This window comes from Marmota monax, unplaced genomic scaffold (assembly GCF_021218885.2).
Source record: "Marmota monax isolate L192 unplaced genomic scaffold, Marmota_monax_Labrador192_F-V1.1 WCK01_AAM20220418_F8-fsc00132, whole genome shotgun sequence".
NCBI lineage: Eukaryota > Metazoa > Chordata > Mammalia > Rodentia > Sciuridae > Marmota > Marmota monax.
Window position 1 is genome coordinate 9,168,719 of NW_026695199.1, and position 26,040 is coordinate 9,194,758.

At 37.5% G+C, this 26,040-nt stretch overlaps 1 protein-coding gene and 1 pseudogene across 11 annotated transcripts in view; one reads left to right on the forward strand and one right to left on the reverse strand.

Annotated features, from left to right (window-relative positions):
* The window catches only part of LOC124082200 (platelet factor 4), a 113,294-nt gene that overhangs the window by 72,074 nt on the left and 15,180 nt on the right, over window positions 1-26,040 (reverse strand). For all 11 annotated transcript variants that reach the window (XR_009225341.1, XR_009225342.1, XR_009225336.1 and 8 more), the window contains one exon: window positions 9,980-10,050. The gene's annotated coding sequence lies outside the window, so the exon portion shown is untranslated. The remainder of the gene's footprint in view (window positions 1-9,979; window positions 10,051-26,040) is intronic.
* On the forward strand, window positions 17,500-17,600 carry LOC124082311 (U2 spliceosomal RNA; annotated as a pseudogene).

Consider the following 26,040-nt stretch of genomic DNA (forward strand, 5'->3'; position numbering starts at 1 on the left):
GAATATGGATTTGGAGCCACCTTGTGACAGACTTGGAAAAGACTTTTGGCTTCCCTTCCTACAGGGTGTTACTTTCCAACAAATATATTTTGCAAAAGGCTAACATATGGTGATGCCTGATTTTTATTAATTAAAAGGTGAATGCCTTTATCGCAATACAGTGATTTGTTTCTATGTGCCACCACTGCAATCAACGTAAGTTAACACTCATAATAGCATTTGACACTGAATGATCCTATGAGGTAAGTGCCATCATATCTCCATTTTAAGGATTAAGCAACAATGTTAGTCATATTTCCATTACTGCGACAAATTACCTAAGATGAACAACATGAAGGATTTATTTTGGCTCATGGTTTTAGATGTTCAGACTGTAGGTTCTTGGCCTGGTTGCTTTGGGTCTGTGACAAGCCAAAACTTCATAGCAGGAGCACGTGGTGGGGTGAACCTGTTGATTTCATGATGCCCCCATTGATCTAACTTCCTTCCATAGGCCCCTCCTCTTCAAAGTTCCAGTACTGCTCAATAGCTTTACCAGTCTGATGACCAAGATTTTAATATATGGCCTTTGAAGACTTTTAAAATTCAAACAACCATAATAGCAATTAAGATTTAGAGAGAATAAACAATTTGGTCAAACTCATGCAGAGAGCAAGTAAGATTTGAGGAAGGCTCAAAATATTCCACTGGAAATGGGCGTGGGGCAGGGTGGCAGTGTTCTGCATGAAAGTACAAAAATTATATTAATGTATTAACAAATAAATCAACACATTTAATATTTAGTATAATTTTAAAGCTTTAAATTTCATTTTATGAGCATATTCTGAATTGGAGACTTTTTTAGGAAACAATATGAAAATCTTGGAAATATGAAAGAATATTATAAGAACTAATATATTAGTACTCCTATTATATCAGGCTGTCTTATACTACTATAATAGAATACCAGAGACTGGGAAGTTTATAGTCAACTGAGGTTTATTTCTCATGGTTCTGGAGACTGAGAAATGCAAGATTAAGAGGCCCCATCTGGTAAGTTTCTACGTGCTGCATTCTAATATGGTGGAAAGCAACACATGGCCCAAAGAAAGAAAGAAAGCAGCTGATTTTGGACTTTTTAAGGATCCCTCTCCTGCAATACTGAACCTACTATCTCAATAATGGCATTAACCCATTCATGAGAACAGATCCCTTTTGATGTAACTACCACTAACACACTTTCCACCTGTAAGTGGGATTAAGGTTTCAATATATGAACCTTGGGGTTCATATTCAAGCCATATCACTTATGGTCTTACTCTTGACCTTTAACTATGTCATATTAAACAGAATTTTTCAGTTTTGTGCTTAAAAAGAAGCAGACATTATTCAGTTTAAATTAAAGCTAAAATCTTCCTTGAATTATGCATCCTTTAATTATTCCTTTGGGTATATTGGGCAATATCTTCAAAAGTAAAATTATTACTTTTTCTCTGTGCTGTATTCTGTATTTATTTTTCTTTTGTGTGTGTGTGGGGGGCGGGGACTGGGGATTGAACCCAGGGGTGCTCTACCACTGAGCCATATCTTCAGCCTTTTATTATTATTATTATTATTATTATTATTGAGAAAGGATTCACTAAATTGCTGAGGCTGGCCTAGAACTTGCAATCCTCCAGCCTCAGCTTCCCAAGTCACTGGGAGGACAGGTGTGAGTCACCATGCCCAACTGTAGTCATTTCCAGTGCTGGCATCTTGTAGTAGGTAAGGAGTTCCACTGCCCAGATCCCCTTTTGAGGAAGATTCTGCTGTTTCAGCAGCAGAGAGCTGTATTGCCCAAGGTCACACCCTTCCTAGAGTAGTCTGCTTCTGTTACCCAGTAGGGATAAGGCCAGTTACTTCAGCTTTATTCAGGGGACAACAGTAGTTGCTCTGGGTGGTCTTTGTCAGATTTACATTACAATTTGACTATTCTCTCCCAGTCTGCTATCCTTTCCCTTTCTTTCCTAGGTTTTAATCCCAATTAATATCTTTAACACCAAAATTCATTTCATAATCTTCTTCTTGAAGATCCAATCTGTGACAATATTTTATTTCATGATCTAAATCCTTGTTCAAGAGTTTTGAAGTTTTTCTTACCTTTTGTGGCAGTATCCTAGCCAGGCGTGTGATAAAAAAAAATTGTGATAATAAAATGTTAGGAAAAATATAATGCAGAGGATTTGCAATGATCATACTCTTTTTTATTTTAGCATTTAGGTTTTTCTTTTTCTAGACCTCAAGAGAAGTAAATAGGAATTGGGTGTCAACTCGGCTGGATGAAAAGATGCCTAAAAATTGCTAGAACACAATTTTATAAGTATTTGTGAGGTTGTTTCCATAGACAATTGGCATGTAGGTGAGTGAACTGAGGGAAATATCTGTCCTGATTATAGGCAGCACTGTCCAACAGGCGGGGCCCCAGATGGAACAAGAGGGTGAAGAGGGACAAAGCTTACCTGGGAATGTGTGCTTAATTCTTCTGTCCCCCCAATGACAATAGACTCCAGATTTTTCAACCTTTCAACACAGACTCACACCAGCAAATCTCTAGAGGGTTTCCAAGATGTCAGCCTTGGACAGGGGCTGCACCATTGGTCCCTCTTTGAGGGACTTCCAGCTTCTTGGACTGAGTAGCTACTGGTTTCCCCAGCTCTCCAGCCTGAATGGTTACTATGGGACTATCCAATCTCTTAATGTATAAGCCAATGTAATAAATCCTCTCTTATAATTATCTGTATACTCTATTGGGTCTGTTGCATTAGAGAACCCTTACGAATACAATCAGGTTCTCAGCAAGGTGAACAGTTTAGGAGGGGACATGGTAGCTAAACATTTTTAGCCCTAGCTATCCAAAAGAAGTATGGAGACTTCCAGTCCTGTTTTTTTCTCAGAACTTTTTTTTATACTATGACAATTTGTTAGACATTCTGACAAAGAGATTCTATAATAATTATATAGGCCTACTGTTTTTTAATAAATTATCTCAGACCATTGGTCTCTAACAAAATCAATTCTCCACGGTTTGTAATTACCTTGAGTTACTCAATGTTATGGTCTCATGCTTCCCTTATACACATCCAATATCTTTGAATGTATATTAGGGTTATATACTGTGACACTAGCAGAAAGATTCCTCTCCAATCTGCGCTGTGGTTTCCCAGCTACCATACCTTTCCCTAAGTAAAAGCTACTTTTTTTTCCAATTCATAAGGTTTTTGGTAACAATACCCAAGAGAGAAAAGGAGTGGACATTACTTTTATTTTTTTTCCTCATCCCTATCTTTTGTTTAGGTAATTCTTATTAGCCTACTGGGGCACTAATGATGATGACACTAATTTAGTGCACTGAAGTGGGCTTTTAGTCTGTATGGATACAAGATTGGCTTGACCCATGGAAAGGGATCCAACTACTCACCATCCCAAGACCTTAATCTGTTGTCTGTATTCATTTCAGTGCCTCCCACCAGGACCAGGGCCTCAGGGATGACTTTATAGTCTAGTCCTGTTTGTTTGTTTGTTTAATATGTTTCTAATATTGCCTCTCTCCTCCTTAAATTCATATTGTTAATATCAAAAATTGGTATAAGGTATTCAGTCAACATTCTCAATCTAATTAATTTTCCACAAAACACTTAATTTCCATCTTTTCCTACTTATTCTAAGTGACCATACCTTGACAAATTCTCCATTTTACCTGCACTGCCTGCAGCAATAACTTTCTGGCATCAACAAAAGAAATAGATTTATATACATTCATTTAATTAATATATGTGTATTTTGATTATATATAACATATAATGACTATATTTTTATAAATTTTATATAATGTATATATTTCATATAAATTTATACATATTATACATTGGTATCTAATACATATATATATATATATATAAATTTTTTAATTTTAGGCAATTTAATGGCAAGTATGAATTTCTATAACTTAAAAAAATGTCTGTAATGATAACATACAAGAAATAAAATACTTAAAATTTTGATCCATTTCAGCTTTGATTAAAAAATCCAAAAAGATATTTGAGATATATCTTTGAAACCAGTTTTGAACTATGGTAATCACTTTATATGAGCTTAAACATATTATCAATGTGCAATCCATTGAGCCACAGAGCCAGATTATTCAAATATTTTCAACCAAACTGCCCCCAAAATTCAACCTGGTAATTTTAATTATAAATATTATATTTATATATACACACATAAGTCTGCATATATATGTATATATGCACATATATATGATAAAGCAAAGTCAATTGTGATAATTATATTGGGGTTTTATTTATTCAATATGTTTTTATATTTTTTCATTGGTATTTCAACATGGTAAATTACATTGTACAATTTTCATACCTTAAATCAACTTGCACTGCTTGCTATATTTTTAAATTACTGATTTTCAGGGTTTTAGTACTATATTTTTTTCAAGAAAATTTTCACTTATTTTTATAATTGAGATTAACCTGAAAACTTATTTTCTGAAACAGTTCTGATGCAGTCGGAGACCCTCACAAAAAACAGATCTTTGGGATTAAAGGATTAAAATCTCTCAGGGAAATAACACAGCCACAGCACACTAGCTCTCAGTCTTATGGAGTTAACAGCCATGCCAGAAAAATAGGAGTAGAAAGCTACAGGAATAAGATAACACTCCAGGAGATGGGAGGCTTGAGAAGTTGGCTCAGCTTTTGAGATTATGTGGTCAGCAGAAACACCACAAAGCTGGAGCCAAACAAAATAAAATCATTAAGATAAAGCCACTGACCTAGGGAAACAGTCTGTCCTGTTCTGAAAATAATATTTGGGGTTTTCCCAGATGATAAGGAGCAACTGCAGATGGTGAGGGGCAAACACAGGCATAGCACAGTCATCAGAGTAACCCACAACCACCTTTACCTTATTAGAGTAGCAAAACGCACACCCTTAGGTGAAGACTTAAGATGGAGGGACACACGGGTCATATGAAGAAGCACAAGGAAGAGCACAGGTGCACCTATAACCCCACCTCTCCATGTGATGAGATCAAGAAACTGGGGCCCTGCTACCTTGCAGATGCCCCCAAAGCTGTACACCTTTGTACTCTGAGCAGGCCTGACACTTGGTCAGTGCTATTTCTCTTCTGGACAAGCTGAATCCTCCTCCAAGGAGGAGCTTGGTTCCTGTTATGCTGTTTCTCTGCCTGATTCTTCTGGTACACAGCACAAAAACCCACTGTCCCGGGAACAGTTCTTGTCAGTTTTTGATATTGAAGATATACTAGTCATAAGTAATAAGTTGTAGAAGGTTCTACCATTTTAAAGAGGGGGACAAAAAGGGGAAAAGGCTAAGAACAAAAAAGTCAAAGTCAAAATGGAAAAAAAGGAGCCTCAGCCACCATCCTTAGTAAGAAGGCCTCTAAGTGGAGATGCTTAGGCCAAGAATGCAGATATGCTTTTTAGCAGGACTGGTGGGGAAGTAGGAGTTTGAGGGAGTGAATAGTCCTTTACAGAAACTCCCTCCACAAAACAGTAGTGCATGAGCTATACACCCAATCTATGTGGGGAGGCAGCGTCCTCCCATGAGGCCTTCTCGGCAGACCTGTCCCTGCCTATGGATGAACCTGAGAAAACACACTTTCACTTTGGTTTGCAGCCAGATTCCTCAACTGCTAACTACCAGCCCAGAATCCTATCACACACAGTTCTTGATTTGACGGTTGGTTATGATTTTGAGTCATGTAGTGTACGAATGTAGATGACAAATTTATGTGATGGCTCACATGTCTCTAAACATTCTCAGGCAAGAGTATTTTTTGTCCTTTCACTTATCTATGTTCAATGCATCAATGCAGACAATTTTCCTTGCACAACCTGCAATGACTAGATCCCAGAAATTAAGGGTAAAGGCTTTCATGTTTAATCCTTTATGAGGGGTGCTAATATTATTAGATTCCCTTTAAGGCCCTGGACATTGTCTTATTGACTCATATCTGAGAGGTATGGAAAATTGGTGCTAAACATGTGATACACTTAGTAATTGCCCAGCTTCAATACTCTGTTTACCTCATAAGTCTTCCTTTTGATTTTAAGAGTTTACTGATGGAATCAGAAATATTTTAAAATAATTCTCAATATAGCTTTTAAAGTTATTTATGGAGACCATGCTTGTTCCACTTGATGGAAATGAAAATTTAATTGTGTATCATATTGAGACAGGGGCAAAGGACCAGTAGTTGATTATCAAAGAAAAGGAAAAGGAAATGAGAGATAGCCCTTTCCTTTCAACTGGTTGCTAACACCTCTGGGAGAAAGGAAGGATCACACTTTCCAACAAAAGGGATTACCCCCTGAGGCTACTCTTTCCTTCCTTTCTTGAAAGAAAGGAAGTGAGGGTCTATAAAAATGTAAGACACTTGGCATTATATTCTCCAACTCCAGCCATTTACCTGCAAATGTCATGATTTTATTCTCTTTTAATGCTGAGTAATATTCCATTGTGTATATATAAATGCCAAATGTCTTCTCTGATATAAGGATGCTGATTCATAGTGGGGATGGAGAAGGGAAGCATGGGAGAAATAGAACTTTAGATAGGGAAAAGGGGAGGGAGAAAAAGGGGGACCATATCCTGGTAGGAAAGATGGTGGGATGAGATGGACATTATTACCCTAACTGCATGTATGAAAACACAAATGGTGTGACTCTGCTTTGTGTTCAACCAGAGACATGAAAAATTGTGTTGTATTTGTGTAATACGAATTGAATTGCATTCTGCTGTCATATATGACTAATTAGAATAAATAAAATAGAATAAATTTTTTAAAAAGAATAAAGAGAAAATTATTAGCATATAAAAAAAAGAAAAAAAGCAAGACACTTCCAGTCCCACAGGTACTAGCTCTGGGTCCCAGGCTCTACTCCAGAGAAGTCTCTAGATCTTGCTCTTGCTTTCGCTCTCACTCTGATCTGTCTCTTAAATAAAATTTACTTTCTACTTTTGCCTCAGTGTTTCTCAGGTGTTTAATCTTCTACACTGGGGGAACAAGAACCCAATCCTGACTTGCAAGACCAATATCAATATTTCCTTAAAGCATGACAGTATCCACTCTTACAACCTATGGAAAAGTTAGTTTATCTTTAGGATATGAAAAACATGTATGAAGAAAAGTATTGTTCTGGTTATTTAAAATGGTTACTAATTCAAGTATACCCCTTAATCTTTTCCACTCAATCCACTTAGGACAGTATCTTATCTGAGAGAAAGTATATATATATAATGAGACCCTTCCCCAAGGTCAAGAATCTGCCCCTAAACTTTAGGGAAAGTATATAATCAAACTGAAGAGGAGTCAGATTTCAGGAAGAAGTGATCTGTTTGAAGTCCATTTGTCAGTAGAAGTTACCACATGGCTGTATTTTTAAACCCTGATTAACCATATATGCAATCTCATTAAGCTGTCTTAAAATAAACAATAGGAGGAGGCAGCAGTGAGGACAAGGAAACTCTTCAAGTGCTATGGATCCACAGTCATCAGAATCCCTAGCACAATCAACATCCTCGCTAGTCTAACAATGTCTACATCATACCAACTTGCAATCTGTATGGTACTGTTCAGGTGTCCTGAGGTAGCAGTATAACAGTTTAGAACTAAATATCCTGAGGAGACTCAATATTTACTTTTCGTTTGAGCTTCTACATGGCTTTACTATTCAACTACTACTCAGATACATTATTAATTATGTAACAAGTTGCTGAACCTCATTGAGCCTCAATTTGCTCAATAGTAAATAATGAGAATACAATATACTTCATGGCCTTATTATGAAGAATTAACAAACAAACTGTGATACAAACTGGATGCATAATAAATGCCAGTAAATTTGCCCTGAGGATCTTACAGCTAGAGGATTTCTTTTCTTTACCTCATATGTGTAAATTTTGTTTGCTTATATCTGGCTCATAAACTCATCCTCATTTGCATCCCTTTACCCCTACCACTCAGAGGGAAGAGAGCTAACTCCTGCTGAGCATAGTCATTGGTTGATCCATAGTTTGAAGTCAGCCTAAGAACAAATGCTTTTGACTTTTTTTTTTAATGCTTGATGATAAGAACTTGAGTTAGAAAACATTTGACCACTGAGAGACTCAAGTATATAAATTTATAAATTTATTCTGGTGGAATTCTGTATTTTTTACATAAAGGTTTTAAAAATTCATAGAAGATTTTAAATTTCATAATTTAAAATGTGATAGATAAAATAAGAAGTGATTACCAAAAATTTGCAGTTACCATGAAAGAAGGAAGGGAGAAAAGAGTGAACAAGACAACACATAGAACAAACATGTTTATTTCCAAACTTCCAAAATGGAAAGGGGAAAGACATTGGATTTAAAGTGGAATAAATAAAATTCAGTTTGGACAAAATATTCACTTAAATAAGATAATAATGACCTATGATACATTTGAAATAATTTTGAGCAATTACTGTTGAGAGAGTCTTTACTATTTTGTTTTTCAAATCTAATGAAACTATGTTAGGAATGGTGCTCTAGCACAAGGGTCTAACAGTTCAAGCCTTAAATGAGTGAAAACAAAAGACAGAGTAAGCAAAATACGAGTAGAGAAAAGACAGAGCAGCAGCATTGAAAGTTCTCTAATATAACATTATTAAGTATCTAAACTAAATATAAATATTCCACCAGGTTATTAAAGTATTTTCTTAAAATAAATATAAAATAAAATATTTTCTTTCTACTTTTCTATATCAGCATGCAGTATCTCTATGTGTGTATGTTATGTAATTTTTTAATTAATTTGCATTTGAAAGTGATATTTTATATGACTCTTTAAAAACAATTCAAAACAGTTTTACATGGACTTTCAATACTCCTGTGTGACAGAAGTGCCACATTTCTATACCAGTTCAGAAACATAGGAGAAATTAAAGGTTGGTTTTCAGCTCCACAAAGTAGTCAAAGCTGTTTTCTTGGTTTGGTGTCCCATAAAAGCCACCAGATATGGATCACAGTATAAGCTGCCTATTTTGGAAGCAATTTTGGAATTTGTGAGAAGGGTTATGTAGTGGAAAGAGAAGGCAATCAGTGAAGTATCAGGCAAGGGACTGCTGGGAATTAATCAGAGCTTCCTGGATATGTTCAGTACATGCCTCAGTATTGTCCCATCTAAGGAAGGAAGCTGGAACACTTAACACCACTCTAGTGGATAATTAGTTAAAGTCTGCTTCTAAGGAAATCAATTTCCCAGAATTTTCATCCTGTGGCCCTGGTTGTATAACAAACTCTGGTGGCTGGAGGAAATCCTTTGAAGAAGAACCTGTGAGCAAGCATTGAAGAGATACAGATGGAATGAAATGGATCAGGGACCACAGCAGAGGCTACAACTCTGAATTTTGTTTACTTAAAATTTTGTTAGCATATTCACTAAGGAATTTGAGGGAACCATGGAATAATTGCCCTTATAAATTTTTATTATTCACTTTTTTCTCATCCCTAAAAATGAAACAAAAAATTGTAAATTAAGAAAAAAATAAAGAATTTTTAGGGGGGTATCAGGGATTGAACTCAGGAGCACTCAACCACTGAGCCACACTCCAGCCCTTTTTTGTATTTTATTTAGAGACAGGGTTTCACTGAGTTGCTTAGCACCTCACTTTTGCTGGGCCTGGCTTTGAACTCAAGATCCTCCTGCCTCAGCCTCCAAGCCACTGGGATTACAGGAGTGTGCCACTGTGCCTGGTGAGAAATTTTTATTATGCTTTTTTTGAGAAATTATTACTCTTTGAGGTTTACTGTTGTTCTCTACATTTTCAGTTATTTAGAAAGAAAAAATGCTCCTGCTATATTTTCTGTTTAAAATAGCATACATAAAATTATTGAGCTTACTTTTCTTAATATTCTCTATTAGTTCTATGACAAAGAATTTTAATTGAGGAAATGAACTCACCTCCTCAGAACTATCTGGCAATCTTCCATCTGTAGGTCCAGGCAGAATTCTCTTCATGAATAAAATTCACACTAAAAAGAGAAAGAGACTATTGATATTGTTTATCTGGTTTAAGATTTCCATTTGCCATTAAATCATGGTCCTTTGATGCTGTGGTAAATTGAAGATCTCAAGATGATGTCTTCCCAATTTTCTCAGAGCCCCAGGTACCTCACTTATAAAGGCCAGTGGATTCCAGTATCATAGTGAAGTGGATTCCCCAGGTACCTATAGTCAGATTGCTAGGGTGAGCCAACATGCACCTAGATCTGCTTCACTGGAAGTAATTCTCAATTTGAATTTAGTTACCACTTCAAAAACTTTCTCCTGCTTCTCTAATTGCTCTAACTCTGCAGAATGTCAGATTAGCCAGTTTCCCGAAGTGCATTTCAAGATCTGCTTATATCAAATAAATGGAAGGTTTGTTCCAAAATTCAGAAACAAAGGGGCCACAATAGCTAAAGGGAGATGGATGATAGAGAGTACCATGTTAAATTTCACAGACAGACATTTTATCTTGATGTTATTTTACCTCTGTATACTCAGTACCTATTCTACATTTGCAGGAGCAAAATAACTAAGCACTTTTGATAACGTTTTCATGATACCTTAATGTTTATAGTCTGATCCACTCTGAATCATTCTTAGTTCTTTGATAAATTTGACATGGAAAAGTGTGAAGAATGTGTTGGATACACAAGCTTGTACTCACACTTGGCACAGTAGCAGCAGTAAAAACAGAAATGGATAAGAGATGAATTTTACCAAAGGGCACAATTCTACTAGATATTTTTTAGACTCAAACATGGTGATTTTGAGGATCCTGGGAAATGTCTTAATTTTAAGAAACAAGTGACTACAGATAGCAGACCTAACATTAGGCTAGCCCTTGATATTAATTGTCTTTCTTACTGTTTTGAATAACTTCCTATATAAAGAATAATATTTATAGTTTTTAAAGTTAATATTGAATTTCCATATGGCATTTTTTCTATTTGATTTTGGAGTTCTTATACTGTGAAAATACAATGCTATTTAGAGGAGGGAAACTTTAATTTCATCAACAGAGAAATTACCTTTAGAAAGACTAAATAGAACATTGAGTATGACATAGAAATACTCCCAAACCAAACATACAAGTAAGCAAACAAACAAAAAACTTCAGTGTTGACAAAACAAAAATACAAATAGGGAAGCCTTATGCTAAAACCACACTATTTGTGATAAGTAAAATTCTCTGGATGGTCTAGGGGTCATCAGGGGTCTTCAAAACAGGAAATTATTATTGTCTGAGTCTTTATCAACAGAACACTGAGTAAAAAGATGCAGGCTTTCTGGTTCACTGTTAATAAGCAGTAATCACCAACTGCACACTCCCAGTGAAAGATATTACTCATAAATGGTTATAAGATACGTCATGATTTATAGGTCTTTCAATTTGGCTAACATTTGGACATATAAAATATATGTGTTATCAAACAAGCTCTCATTGTATTAATCATGCCTATATAAATTCAAACATTTTATTTAATGGTATAGACATGGGAATAAATAATTTAAAATTTAACACAAATCAGGACTGACTTAGGCATTAGCCATAATGCCTATAGGACCTGGGGCCCACAATAATTTTAGAGGCCTATGAACATTTTTTTGGTGGGGGGACTGGGGATTGAACCCAGAGGCACTTTACCACTGAGCCACATCTCCTGTCCATTTTGATTTTTAATTTGAGGCAGGGCCTCCCTAAGTTGCTTGAGGCCTCACTGAGTTGCAGAGGCTGTCCTCAAACTTGTAATCTTCCTGCCTCAGTCTCCTGAGTTACTGGGATTACAAGTGTGCACCACAGCACCTGGCAAAACATGCTTAAATTTTGCCTAAAACAGAGAAAATACATGTTGAAGTATTGTGGTGGAAGGGTTTCACAATGGTAAAAGTATCCAGGGCCTACAGAAGATATTTTGCATTTTTCAGTCCTGCCAACATTAAATGAATAGAAGTAGAGGGGTTTTTTGTTTTGTTTTGTTTTGTTTTTAATAGGCAAGTCTCTAAGCATTTTGGATAGCCTTGCTTTTTGCAAACATTGTTAGATAAAAGAAAACATTGATTGGAACATTGTTCTACCTCACACAGTGTGAAACTGCCAAGAGAACAGTTGAGCAGGAGCCATTTGGGAAGTCATGTTAGGGTGGAGCTATTTTTCACTCAGTTTCCCACAGCCTCAGACACCAGTCTGCTTGATATTCTCTGAGGACTGTGCAGGCTGGAGTGCTCCTGAGACTTTTAAATGATTGCAACACTAAATGTGTGTGAGCCTTCATCCTTGCACTGCATTACTGGAAATTACTCAAAATCCAATATGCACCCTGCACTTTGCACCTGTACCCGAACTCACTCTGACACAATTAAATGCTTCATGGTCTTTTAACTATTTTTCACAAGCTTAAAGTTTAACCTGATTTAGTATAATATTAACTAGATTGTTCAATGCACATACCTCTCAGTTTGATTGTTTTCATAATTTATATCCATAATTTTAATAATATTTATATTTTGAAATGACTTTAAAATTATAAAAGTTTAAGAAGAGTATAAGAATTCCAGAATACTTTTACCCAGATTTCCCAGCATTTCCTAAGAACAAGAAAATTCTCTTATGAAACATGAGTATAATTATCAAAATTAGTAAATTAATGGTGATATAATAGTAATTAATTTATAGTGCTTATTCAAATTGTGACAGCTATCTCATCAATTCCCTTTATATAGATGGATGAAAAGCTGGATGAATGAATGGTTTGGTTGGTAGGTAGGTACGTAAGTAGATAGATATAGATAGATAGACAGATAAAGATAGGAGATGAACTGTCCCAGGATTCAATTCAGGACCGCATAGGGAATTAATTTGTCTTGTCTCTTTAGTCTTCTTTATCCTGGAACATGTCTTCAAACTGAATTTGTCTCATGTTTCTTTATGATTTGATTTGTTTGAGGTATACCACAGGATGATTTTTTTTTTTGTACTGGGAATGAACCCAGGGGTGCTCTACCCTGAGCCACATCCCCAGTCCTTTTGATTTTAGTTTCAGACAGGGTCTCACTAAGCACCTTAGTACCCCACTAAATTGCTGAGCTTGGCCTCAAACTTGTGATCCTCCAGCTTCAGCCTTCCTAGTCCCAGGGATTACAGGTGTGTGCCACCTCACTTGGCTCTATATTGTGTTCTTTTCAATGTGTTGTATCAGGATATATTCCTATCTCTGCATACATAAAGAACAGATAAAGGAATTTCCCCACAAGAAATAGAACATAGAAATACCAGTTTATGCTTTAGGAGGATAAAAAAAAATTGGTAAGAATGTTAGTTTCTTAGGACTAGCGTAACAAAATACCAGAGACTTGGTGGCTTGAACAATAGGATTCTATTTTCTCATAATTCTGGGGTCCAAAAAAAAGGAGGGGGGTTTTGATAAGTTTAGTTTCTTCTGAGGGCTTTCTCCTTGGTTTGCAGAGAGCTGCTCTCTGGTTGTTCCCTCTGTGTGCATGCATCCCTGGTACCTCCTCTTCTTCTTACAAGGTCACCAGTCAGACTGGATTAAAGACAACCCATGTGACCTACTTTAACCTTAATTGTCTCTTTAAAGATCTTATCTCCCCAAACAGTCACATTCTAAGATGTACTGTGGGTTCAAACTTCAATGTATGAATTTTTAGGGTAAAAAATTCAGTCCATAACACCAAGTGAATCTTCTTTGCTCAGCCCAAAGATGAACCACTGTTGTTCATCTAGTTCTGCAAGACTGGCTTCAATGCCCGGGTATAATAAGCAGAACATCTCTTGAAGTAGTTACAATCAGTAAATACTTAATTTTGATCAGTGCCTTTACTCTTTTCCCAGACTCAAGTAACGAACAGGTGCTCACAGAAGCCATGTGGACACAGGGTGGAGTAGAGGTGGGTAGGGAGAGTATAAATGTATATTAATTTGCTCAGGAAAAGCAAAGCAAATGTTTATTTTCTAAATATTTAGTTCCTGATGTTTTTGACTTTTTGATTTTTTCTGAACCTAATTTATTCACTAATTCAATAATGTTATTTAATAAAATGAGTATTACTAATAATTTAATAAACAGTTTTTCAGCATGGGATGGACCAACACTGGTTCATGTTGTTAGTGTAACTGTGAATAGGATGTTTCTTCCTTTGTAGATCTTGCGGTCCAGTGAGGCTATGAACAGGCAGATAAACACGCAGCTTGTGGAGTGTTATGGCATAGGCAGAGGGCTCAAAGGAGCACATAGACAGGACTTCTCCCCTGTCTTGGAGGGCTTGATTTAGAAACTGAGCATAGAGTTTTTAAAGGGGGGAATTTTTAAAGGAGAGCCAGAATCCTAGCCTTTGGACCCATGTGCTCTTTCCTTCAGAAACTCTGGGCCTGCTGCAGAGGCAGCTCTAGCAAGAGAAGTCATTGGATGGGCTGCAGGTCACTTATTCACTTTTCATGGAGAAAGGTCATGCCAAAAATTTGAACCTTCACCCATTGAAGCTATCAATCTTATATCTGGATCCTCCCATATATGACATTGCCTGTATTTTTTTAACCATTACTGTCATTATTATTCTTAATGTAATAATGATTATTACTGTTCATTTTCCAAGGGCTTAGGAAAAAATAAGCAGCTGCCAAGGTAGTTAATGACGGGGTGTTTCCACAAAGTTCTGTTTCACACATTAAAATACAAATAGCCAGGGCATCAAATGCTCTGAGTCAGCGAAGCAGAGACTAGGGCTGGACAGGCACTGGACAGAGCTGGGTAGCCAGTCATAGGCCTCAAACTTTCTCCTCCACTGTTCACTCACTTCTACCAAATGAAATTTCTACAATGCAAATCTAGCTATGCCTTTCCCTGGCTTTATCTTCAGTGTCTACCCATGTGCCATTCTCTTCTGGATAGAATTTACAATTCTGACCGTGATAATGATTTTTGTCTACTTGTCCCCCCAGGCTCTTCAGATTCTTCTCTGGATCTATCTGTTCCTCCACCCACCCTTAGCTTTAGTCTACCAAATTGTCATACCTTTTGAGTCTTTGCTCATCTGACTCTCTCTATATGGAATATACTTCCCCTTCTTTATACAATCTTTATAATTCAATCAAGGTAGTGTCACTGCTTGGATTACTTCCTGTGAGCTCATTAGTTCAACCTCCACCTCCTTACATAGGTTAAGATAACATAGTCTACTCTCCCTAGCCTAGAAGCTCTCCTGTAGCCAACTGTACTTATCCCTAAGTGATTTCTTAAATTTTTACCTCTTAAAAAATAGAAACTGAACCTGAATCCCAAGCACCTCACAAATACCAAACATTCAAGAAAAATCTGCTGAATGAAGTTAGTCTCTCACAGTCATTCTGGCTGAGCAGACAGGAGTTCCTATGTCCAAGGCTTGTTTCCTTCTCTTGGCCCCATTCTGACCTCAGTATGCCTGACACATGACTCACTAATTCCTGGACAATGTCATTAATTCACATGGCTAGAAAGCTCTGGCCTCCTTTGGAATTCCCCAAGGATTTCAGAATCTCCCTTTTAAATCCCTTTCCCTAAGCATTTCCATACAGATGCTGCCAGAGGAAAAAAAGTTATTGGACATCTTTAGACAAAAGTTAAATCAAATATGTCCTGCAAAAAATTTGCTTTAAGGAATTACAAAAGAGGAAATCAAATGAGACTTGGCTTACAAATTTGATGAAATAAAACTTTTTCAAATTTTAATATAGAAGACAGGAAATTGGTTTGAGTTGGAGATTCAGAAAGACAGATGGAAATCTATGTGACTAGTTCAAAATACCACTTTAGTGCCAAGGAGAGAAAAATCTCTTCAAATTTAAGCTAACGGAAGCTTCATAATACCATTGCGATGACGTAGGTAGGCATGATTCACCATTTTGGCTATATAACAGAATCTTCTTACGCTTGTCACTGTTACTAGTTACTAATGTCACGGTTACTAATCAAAAGGAGGAACATTTTTACATAATTTAAGCAACAACTGCTAATCATATGGATCAGAAACTTATTACAGTCAGAGGTGAATGTACCATGAAGCAGATTAACCCCTTGCTAGTTCAGGAGTTTGTCAAGGCCTTGGGAGGGGCCCTAGTAATGTGCTCATGTGCTCATATCCTTTTTAAATATATTGATGTCATACATTTTAAGCAAATTGATGAGGATTGCTTTTTCTCTCTGTCTCACTTCCAGCTCCCTTCTTGGCACTTCTCCTTATATTGGGTGACGCTGGCGTAGCTGTATTTTTGATATTTGGCTAAGGGGAAGTTGAGTTGAGGATACTCATATTTGGGTTAGGTTTAGTGATAAATATTGGTTCACAGTCATGTTATGAATGGTTCTGTTTTTATTAGATCCTAGAGTGAGAATTGCATCTAGGAGTACACCTTTGTTCACTGTGTGCAATCACCCAGCTTCCTGATGCTGAACTCAGAATGGGCCCTAAGGTATACACTCCAAAATGACTTTGGTATGGGAAAAACAAGCCTCCAATAGAGATAGCTGAAAGCTAGTCTGAGAAAAATTCTTTCTGTCATCAGAGTGAAAATCCATAAGCAGAGTATTGAGCTAGCATCAATCCTAGACAAAATAAACCCTTCCATTTCAGAAATATACTCAACAATTGGATTACAAATGTTTTCTTACTTTTCCCCCTATTTAATTGGAATGATCATATTTGACTGGAATTTAATCATGTTACATAGAATCTATCAGAAGACCTCTGTTTGCAGAGGATGCTCCTGTAGTAAAGTGGACACACAGGGGGTAAATTTGTATGTGAAGTTGCATGCTTTATGCACCCAAGTATTTAATAATAGCTAATTTTTTCATTGATAAAACCCAATGTCATTTAATATCATAATTTCCATCATTAATGTACAAGAGCATTTCTTTTACATTACAGATTAACAGATACTAGAGACACAAAGAGCAATGCTATTAGAGGAGCAGAGAAAGTTTGGGAAATGACTCTCTGAAACAAAAGCAAGATGCTCTCTATTGACAGCCAATGGATTCCTGATTTCTGTCAACTGAAGGCACCTTTGCATACACAGAGCTCTCTCACAGTGGAGGAATCGCCCACTTTACCTCCTACCATCTTCTGGTAGGGTGGTCATCTGCTCTGCATAAACTTATACGTCACCATTAGGATACACATGAAAGATGAGCTGCATGCTGACTTGGGAGGCATTCATAATCATAATGTCTATGGAAGACAGATGACAATGATTTTTATTCTTCATTTTAGTGTCTGGACCTAGAACTAAAAGTTTCTTCATTCCTTCCAATGATTGGAATGAATAGCAGTTATTTGTTTTTTCAATAATAAAAACAAATTTTGACCAGATATTTAAATGAAAAACTGAAATATCTTTCTATTCTTTGTGTAGAAAATTATCTTAAAAATCATTGCTCATCGCTTCTCGGCCTTTTGGCTAAGATCAAGTGTAGTATCTGTTCTTATCAGTTTAAAAATCATTGCTATATAAAGAGGAAATCACAAGTATGTAACCAAGAATGTAGAGTAGAAGTATTTTAGAGGTGGTGTGGACAGTCTTTTTAAGCACCTAACATAATTTTGTAAATATAATTTAAGTTCAACACAACAAATAACTTTCAATATAAATAAAACTTGGGAGTGATTTTACTGTTATGGGTGTGCTTTTCTGTTCATCCATCCATCCCAAGGTAGAGCACACAAAGACAAGGATACTTGCTGATCTCATTCACTGTTGAGACTTTTCCTTTTTTTTTAAATCAAGTTGTTGCTGAAAATCCAAATTTACACAAACAGACAATTGTGAATGGTACATTGTGGATAGCAATACACTTTCTACTTTTTAAAAAACAAAAAGAGAGAGAATTTTTTGATATTTATTTTTTAGTTTTTGGTGGACATAACATCTTTGTTTGAATGAGGTGCTGAGGATCGAACCTGGGCCTCACACATGCCAGGCGAGCTCGCTACCGCTTGAGCCACATCCCCACCCCATACACTTTCTACTTTTAAAAAAATTCCTTAAGGTTAATCCAAATTTATGGTAAAATTAGTATTAAAATCATTCTTCAGTATAAATGGAGGCCCACTCTGTAATATCTCATTTATGTCTTCATACTCAAAATTGAATGCAATAGTCTCCTCAGGGCTTTGAAAATCAAGTATATCTTTTACCTACATGCTCTTCTTAATCTTTCAAATGATTAAAAGTTTGAAATGGAAAAAGGTAATATCTCTAATTTTGCAATCTTCAAGTTGTTATTGAAAGTTACAATAATGCTGAGAATATATAGTAGCTCTGACAATCATTTTATAAATCTCACTGTTGTAACACTGGTTTCTCACTTCAGAGATGCCACAGTCTGGCTGGGCACAAATGCTGCAGTCTGGCTGGGCACACAATCACGAGCCACCACACAGCTTGTAGATTCAAACAGCAACTCTTTATTCCCGAACTCACACCAGCCGTCTACAATCACGTTCTGGGGAAATCCATGTTTTCTTCCCAAATCCACCTCCACTGGGCTTCTATCTCCAAAATATATTGTCTGAATCCCGTGAGAACTCAAGGGGAACTCAGGCAGCAGGATACTCCCTATTCCCAGCAGGAATAATCTTAAACCTTAAACCTGGAACCTAAACTGGGAACGCCCTAAACACGATTATCTTAAAACCGGGAACACCCTAATCTGCCTTGGTCCTTGAGCAAGGTCACGTACATTCAATGTCACTGCAACATGGGGTACGCTGGCAAGGAAATTGTCATACCTACTTGGCTAATGGCTCCCAGCACAGAGATACCTACTTTGCTATATCATTGTTTTCGTTTCAGATTTCAACTTACTAAAATGGCCCCAAATATTATTTAAATGTGCTAAATCTCTAATTCAAATATCACCTTTACCTACTTGATGTGACAAACACCACACAGGGAGTTCTTTAATGAAAATCTATTTTGTAATTTGTTATATCCTTTTCTTATTCAAAATAAGTGTTCTTTTTGTGCCTAATTCTGCATTTTCATTTCTATTCTTTCTTTAAGAGAGGCCTGTGATGGTATGATCTTCAGACTCTATGAAACTTAGATCTGACTTGTGATTTTTGTAAATTTCATGCACAAATTGTTCCACTGCAATCAGGTCTATCTTTAATAAGATGATCTTTGTCCCCTCACATGAAGTCAGAGAGCAGCAAGGTATCCCTCGGTATGGAAGAGCATGGTGTACACAAGGTGGTCCTGCCTGGATCCAAATCCCACATCTCCATGCTATTCACTGTGTGACCTTGCTCCTCTCTCTCTTTTTCTCTCTTTCTTTCTCTCTCTTTCTATCCTCTTTCTTTCTGTCTCTCCCTACCTCTCCCCCACCACACACACACACCTTATGATAAAACCAAGACAAAAGAAGAAATTTTTTAAAAAGGAGTAAAGGGGGGACCCAACATGGCGGCGGGCAAGGAAGCAGCACTTTCAGTATCTCCACATTAAAGGGATTAGAACATTAATATGCCTGGATTCTACCTGCTGAGGAACTTCTAGCAAAATTCCGCTGAAAGGAGACCTGCCGGGAATTAGTTTATTAGAGGTGACAGTTTGTCCCAGACGAGTGAATCTCGGCCACGCGGCGCAGAGGTCCAGTCCCGCCGGCCGCCGAATGGCCGCCGGCCGCTGCCTGCCTGGCTCTGCAAACGGCCCCCCAGCGACCCGGCAAGGCGAGAAGGGTCCCCGCCCGGCCCGGCGAAAGGCCCCCAGCCCGCCTGGCTCTGGGAATGGGCCCACATGCACAGCGAACGCCCCCCGCCCGCCCGGCTAGGCGAACGGCCCCACCCGCCCGGCTCTGGAGGTGACCTGAAGGGACTCTAACTAAGCCTTTATGAAATAGCGAACTGGGAACTAAAACCAGAGATTGAGTCAGACCAGAGACAAGCCAATCCCACCCCTCCCTTCGGACACTCCTGCAAGGAGCCAGGGGCCCACCATAGCAGAGAGGGGAAGTCACCAAAGTTCGGCCAACGAGATTCCTTCCCAGTGGAATCTACTTTAGCATATGTGTGACTCCCACCCACATCAGACACAAACAACCGGGAAACTTCAAAAATCTCTCCGTGGGCGTGACCGTAAGGGCCAAGGGACTCCCGACCCCCAACTCCCCCTACTGCCAACTGAGAGGGCGTGATGGTAGAGGCGGAGGGAAACAGAGGACACTCCAGACCCCCAACCTCTCCTACCGCCAGCGGAGTGGTCGTGATTGTAGGGGCTGAGGGAAGCAGAGGGATCCTCGACCCCCAACTCCCATTACCACCAGTGGCAACACCCAAGGTCTTAGCCGCCAGCTTCCGAGGGTGTGCCCACCAAACGGGTCTGGAAAAATTAAACTATTGACTCCCAGACCACAGCTCCACAGCACTGGGGCTTAAATGAATGACAGAGAGAGTGCTCAGTCGTTCGGGAAATAGGGCACACGGTGGGGCTGAAAGTGTAACCAGATCCTTGGGGAACCGCCTCCGGTGAGCAGGACCTGGCTGGCTGGCAGGAGGAAGGGGAGGAGGGGCCTTAGAAGTGAAACAGCTCTGGACCAACAGGATTCAGAGACTCCCAGGAGCCGCCTTACAGGGATTGCTGTCGACACTTTGAGGGCAAAACTCAGCTTGGAGGGCACAGCTCTGCCTATGGGAAGAGAAGAAAATGGATCTCTAAGACCTAATTTTATTTCTTATTTTATTTTATTTTTTCTCCCCCCTTTTCCCTCTTTCTTTCCCCTTTCAAGTTTTATTGTACTTTCCATTCTCCTCTATGCTATCTATCTCCCTCTCCTTTCTTTTCAAGAGCACCTTCCTTCCCCTTCCCCCCAACTTTCATCCCAAGCATTACGTCCTCCATTATGTGTAATTTTCTAAATGCAAATAGGTGAATGTTTTGAGGCTGTCTATAGGGCTCCTAAATACCTAGCTACTACCAACACCCTGATCCAATAGACAGTTAGTATCCCCCTTCAGTAGAGCAACCTTCTAAAGTAACCAAGACATACTAACCCTTCTTCATAGCACCTAACCTAAAGTCCTAAGAACAAACAACAGATCACTATATGCATACAGAATCCGGAAGCCCTTTATAAATTGAATGAGTCAGCTCTAAAGTACAATAAAGCCCAACATCTCTAGGCATAATCTCCCACCACAAAGGAGAGACAACAGAGATATACAAAGCCAAAACAAATGTATAGGAGAAAGCAGTTACAAAGCAGTCAAACAGAGCTGGAAAGTAACGTGAACAACATGAAAAAACAAGGGAAAAAAGGATTACAGATAATGCAGGACAACTTAAATCTACAGGAGGACCTAGAAGCATCAGAAACATGGGCAGGGAAAGAAATCAAGGCATACCTAATGAGTTAGAACCTAATGATGGAACGGAATATTAGAGAAGACATGAGACAGCAAGTCCAAACATTGAAAGTATATTTTGAAAACGAACTAAACAAACAAATTCAAACTGCAAAGAACGAGCTTTACCAGGAGATAGAGATCTTAAAAAAAAAAAAACCAAACAGTAATCCTACAAATGCAAGAAACCATAAACCAGATTAAAAACTCTAATGAGAATATTACAAATAGACTAGATCAAGTAGAAGTCAGAACATCAGATAATGAAGACAAAGTTTATCAACTTGAAAAGAATATAGTCAACACAGAAAAGATGCTTAAATCTCATGAGCAATCTATCCTAGAGATATGGGATCTCATCAAAAAAACAAATTTGAGAGTCATTGTGATAGAAGAAGGCACAGAGGTTCAAACCAAAGGAATGGACAACTTATTAAATGAAATAATCCTAGAAAACTTCCCAGAGATGAAAGATGGAATGGATTGCCAAATCCTGGAAGCCTACAGGACCCCAAACATCCAAAACCATAATAGACCAACTCCAAGACATATAATTATGAAGATAGCCAACATACAGAACAAGGAGAGAATATTAAAAGCTATGAGAAAAAGGAGGCAGATTACATTCAGGGGTAAACCAATTAGGTTAATGACAGATTTTTCATCACAGACTTTGAAAGCGAGAAGATCCTGGAACAATGTATTTCAAATGCTGAAAAATAATGGATTCCAACCAAGAATACTGTATCCAGCAAAATTAAGCTTCAGATTTGACAATGAAATTAAAATCTTTCATGATAAACAAAAGCTAAAAGAATTCGCAGCCAGAAAACCAGCACTGCAAAGCATTTTGGGCAAAATTCTACAAGAAGAGGAATGGAAAAATAGTGCCGAAAATTAACAGCTGGAGGTATCTCAGTAAAGGGGGAGGAAAATAACCAAAAAGTAAAAACTAGCCAAACTAAAATAAATAAATAAATAAACATGACTGGAAGTACAAATCATATTTCAATTGTAACCTTAAATGTTAATGGACTAAACTCACCAATCAAGAGACACAAGCTAGTAACCTGGATCAAAAAAACAAATCCAACAATATGCTGCCTTCAGGAGACTCATATGATAGGAAAAGACATACACAGGCTGAAGGTGAAAGATTGGGAAAAATCATACCACTCACATGGCCCTCGGAAGCAAGCAGGAGTGGCCATACTCATATCGAATAAAATCAACTTCAAACCTAAGTTAATCAAAAGGGATAAAGAAGGACACTATATCCTGTTAAAAGGAACCATCCACCAACAAGACATAACACTTATCAATTTGTATGCACCAAACAATGGTGCGGCAACGTTCATAAAACAAACTCTCCTCAAGTTCAAGAGTCAAATAGACCACAACACAATAATTATTGGTGACTTTAACACACCGCTCTCGCCATTAGACAGATCCTCCAGACAAAAGCTGAATAAAGAAACTATAGAACTCAATGATGTAATCAATAACCTAGACTTAACCAACATATATAGAATATATCAAACATCATCAAGTGGATACACGTTCTTCTCAGCAGTACATGGATCTTACTCAAAGATAGATCATATATTAGGCCATAGGGCAACTCTTAGTAAATATAACGGTGTGGAAATAATACCATGCACCATATCTGATCATAATGGAATGAAACTCGAAATCAATGATAAAAGAAGGAAGGAAAAATCCTGCATCACAAGGAAAATAAACAATATGTTACTGAATGATCGGTGGGTTACAGAAGACATAAAGGAGGAAATCAAAAAATTCTTAGAGATAAATGACAATTCAGACACAACATACCGGAATCTATGGGACACAATGAAAGCAGTTTTAAGAGGGAAATTCATTTCCTGGAGTTCATTCCTCAAAAAAAGAAAAAAACAACAAATAAATGAACTCACACTACATCTCAAAACCCTAGAAAAGGAAGAGCAAAACAACAGCAAATATAGCAGAAGACAAGAAATAATTAAAATCAGAGCGGAAATCAACGAAATTGAAACAAAAAAAACATTGAAAAAATTGATAAAACTAAAAGTTGGTTCTTTGAAAAAATAAATAAGATCGACAGACCTTTAGCCATGCTAACGAAGAGAAGAAGAGATACAACTCAAATTACTAACATACGGGATGAAAAAGGCAATATCACAACAGACACTACAGAAATACAGAAGATAATTAGAAAGAATTTTGAAACCCTATATTCTAATAAAATAGAAGACAGTGAAGATATCGATAAATTTCGTAAGTCATATGATCTGCCCAGATTGAGTCAGGAAGACACACACAATTTAAACAGACAAATAACAAAGGAAGAAATAGAAGAAGCCATCAAAAGACTACCAACAAAGAAAAGCCCTGGACCGGATGGGCATACAGCGGAGTTTTACAAAACCTTCAAAGAAGAATTAATACCAATACTTTTCAAGCTATTTCAAGAAATAGAAAAAGAAGGAGCTCTTCCAAATTCATTCTATGAGGCCAACATCACCCTGATCCCGAAACCAGACAAAGACACTTCAAAGAAAGAAAACTACAGACCAATATCTCTAATGAACATAGATGCAAAAATTCTCAATAAAATCCTGGAGAATCGAATACAAAAGCATATCAAAAACATTGTGCACCATGATCAAGTAGGATTCATCCCTGGGATGCAAGGCTGGTTCAATATACGGAAATCAATAAATGTTATTCACCACATCAATAGACTTAAAGATAAGAACCATATGATCGTCTCGATAGATGCAGAAAAAGCATTCAACAAAGTACAGCATCCCTTTATGTTCAAAACACTAGAAAAACTAGGGATAACAGGAACTTACCTCAACATTGTAAAAGCTATATATGCTAAGCCTCAGTCTAGCATCATTCTAAATGGAGAAAAACTGAAGGCATTCCCGCTAAAATCTGGAACAAGACAGGGATGCCCTCTCTCACCACTTCTATTTAATTTAGTCATTGAAATACTAGCCAGAGCAATTAGACAGACAAAAGAAATTAAAGGCATAAAAATAGGAAAAGAAGAACTTAAAATATCACTATTTGCGGAAGACATGATCCTATACCTAGAAGACCCAAAAGGGTCTACAAAGAAACTACTAGAACTAATAAATGAATTCAGCAAAGTGGCAGGATATAAAATCAACACGCATAAATCAAAGGCATCCCTGTATATCAGCAACAAAACTTCTGAAATGGAAATGAGGAAAACCACCCCATTCACAATATCCTCAAAAAAAATAAAATACTTGGGAATCAAGCTAACAAAAGAGGTGAAAGATTTATACAATGAAAACTAAGAACCCTAAAGCGAGAGATAGAAGAAGATCTTAGAAGATGGAAAAATGTACCCTGTTCATGGATAGGTAGAACCAACATCATCAAAATGGCGATATTACCCAAAGTTCTCTACAGGTTCAACGCAATGCCAATCAAAATCCCAATGGCATTTCTTGTAGAAATAGATAAAGCTATCATGAAATTCATATGGAAAAACAAAAGACCCAGAATAGCAAAAGCAATTCTAAGCAGGAAGTGTGAATCTGGAGGTATAGCGATACCAGATTTCAAACTGTACTACAGAGCTATAGTAACAAAACCAGCATGGTACTGATACCAAAACAAGCAGGTGGACCAATGGTATAGAATAGAGGACATAGAGACCAATCCACAAAATTACAACTTTCTTATATTTGATAAAGGGGCTAAAAGCATGCAATGGAGAAAGGATAGCATCTTCAACAAATGGTGCTGGGAAAACTGGAAATCCATATGCAACAAAATAAAGCTGAACCCCTTTCTCTCACCATGCACAAAAATTAATTCAAAATGGATCAAGAGCTTGATATCAAATCAGACTCTGCGCCTGATAGAACAAATGGGCCAAGGACCTGAACAGACACTTCTCAGAGGAGGACATACAATCAATCAACAAGTACATGAAAAAATGCTCACCATCTCTAGCAGTCAGAGAAATGCAAATCAAAACCACCCTAAGATACCATCTCACTCCAGTAAGTTTGGCAGCCATTCTGAAGTCAAACAACAACAAGTGCTGGAGAGGATGTGGGGAAAAGAGTACACTTGTACATTGCTGGTGGGACTGCAAATTGGTTTGGCCAATATGGAAAGCAGTATGGAGATTCCTGGGAAAGCTGGGAATGGAACCACCATTTGACCCATCTATCGCCCTTCTCGGTCTATTCCCTGAGGACCTTAAAAGAGCATACTATAGGGATACTGCCACATCAATGATCATAGCAGCACAATTCACAATAGCTAGACTCTGGAATCAACCTAGATGCTCTTCAATAGATGAATGGATTAAAAAATGTGGCATTTATGCACAATGGAGTATTACGCAGCACTAAAAGACGACAAAATCATGGAATTTGCAGGGAAATGGATGGCATTAGAGCAGATTATGCTAAGTGAAGCTAGCCAATCCTTAAAAACAAATGCCAAATGTCTTCTTTGATATAAAGAGAGCAACTAAGAACAGAACAGGGAGGAAGAGCATGAGGAAAAGATTAACATTA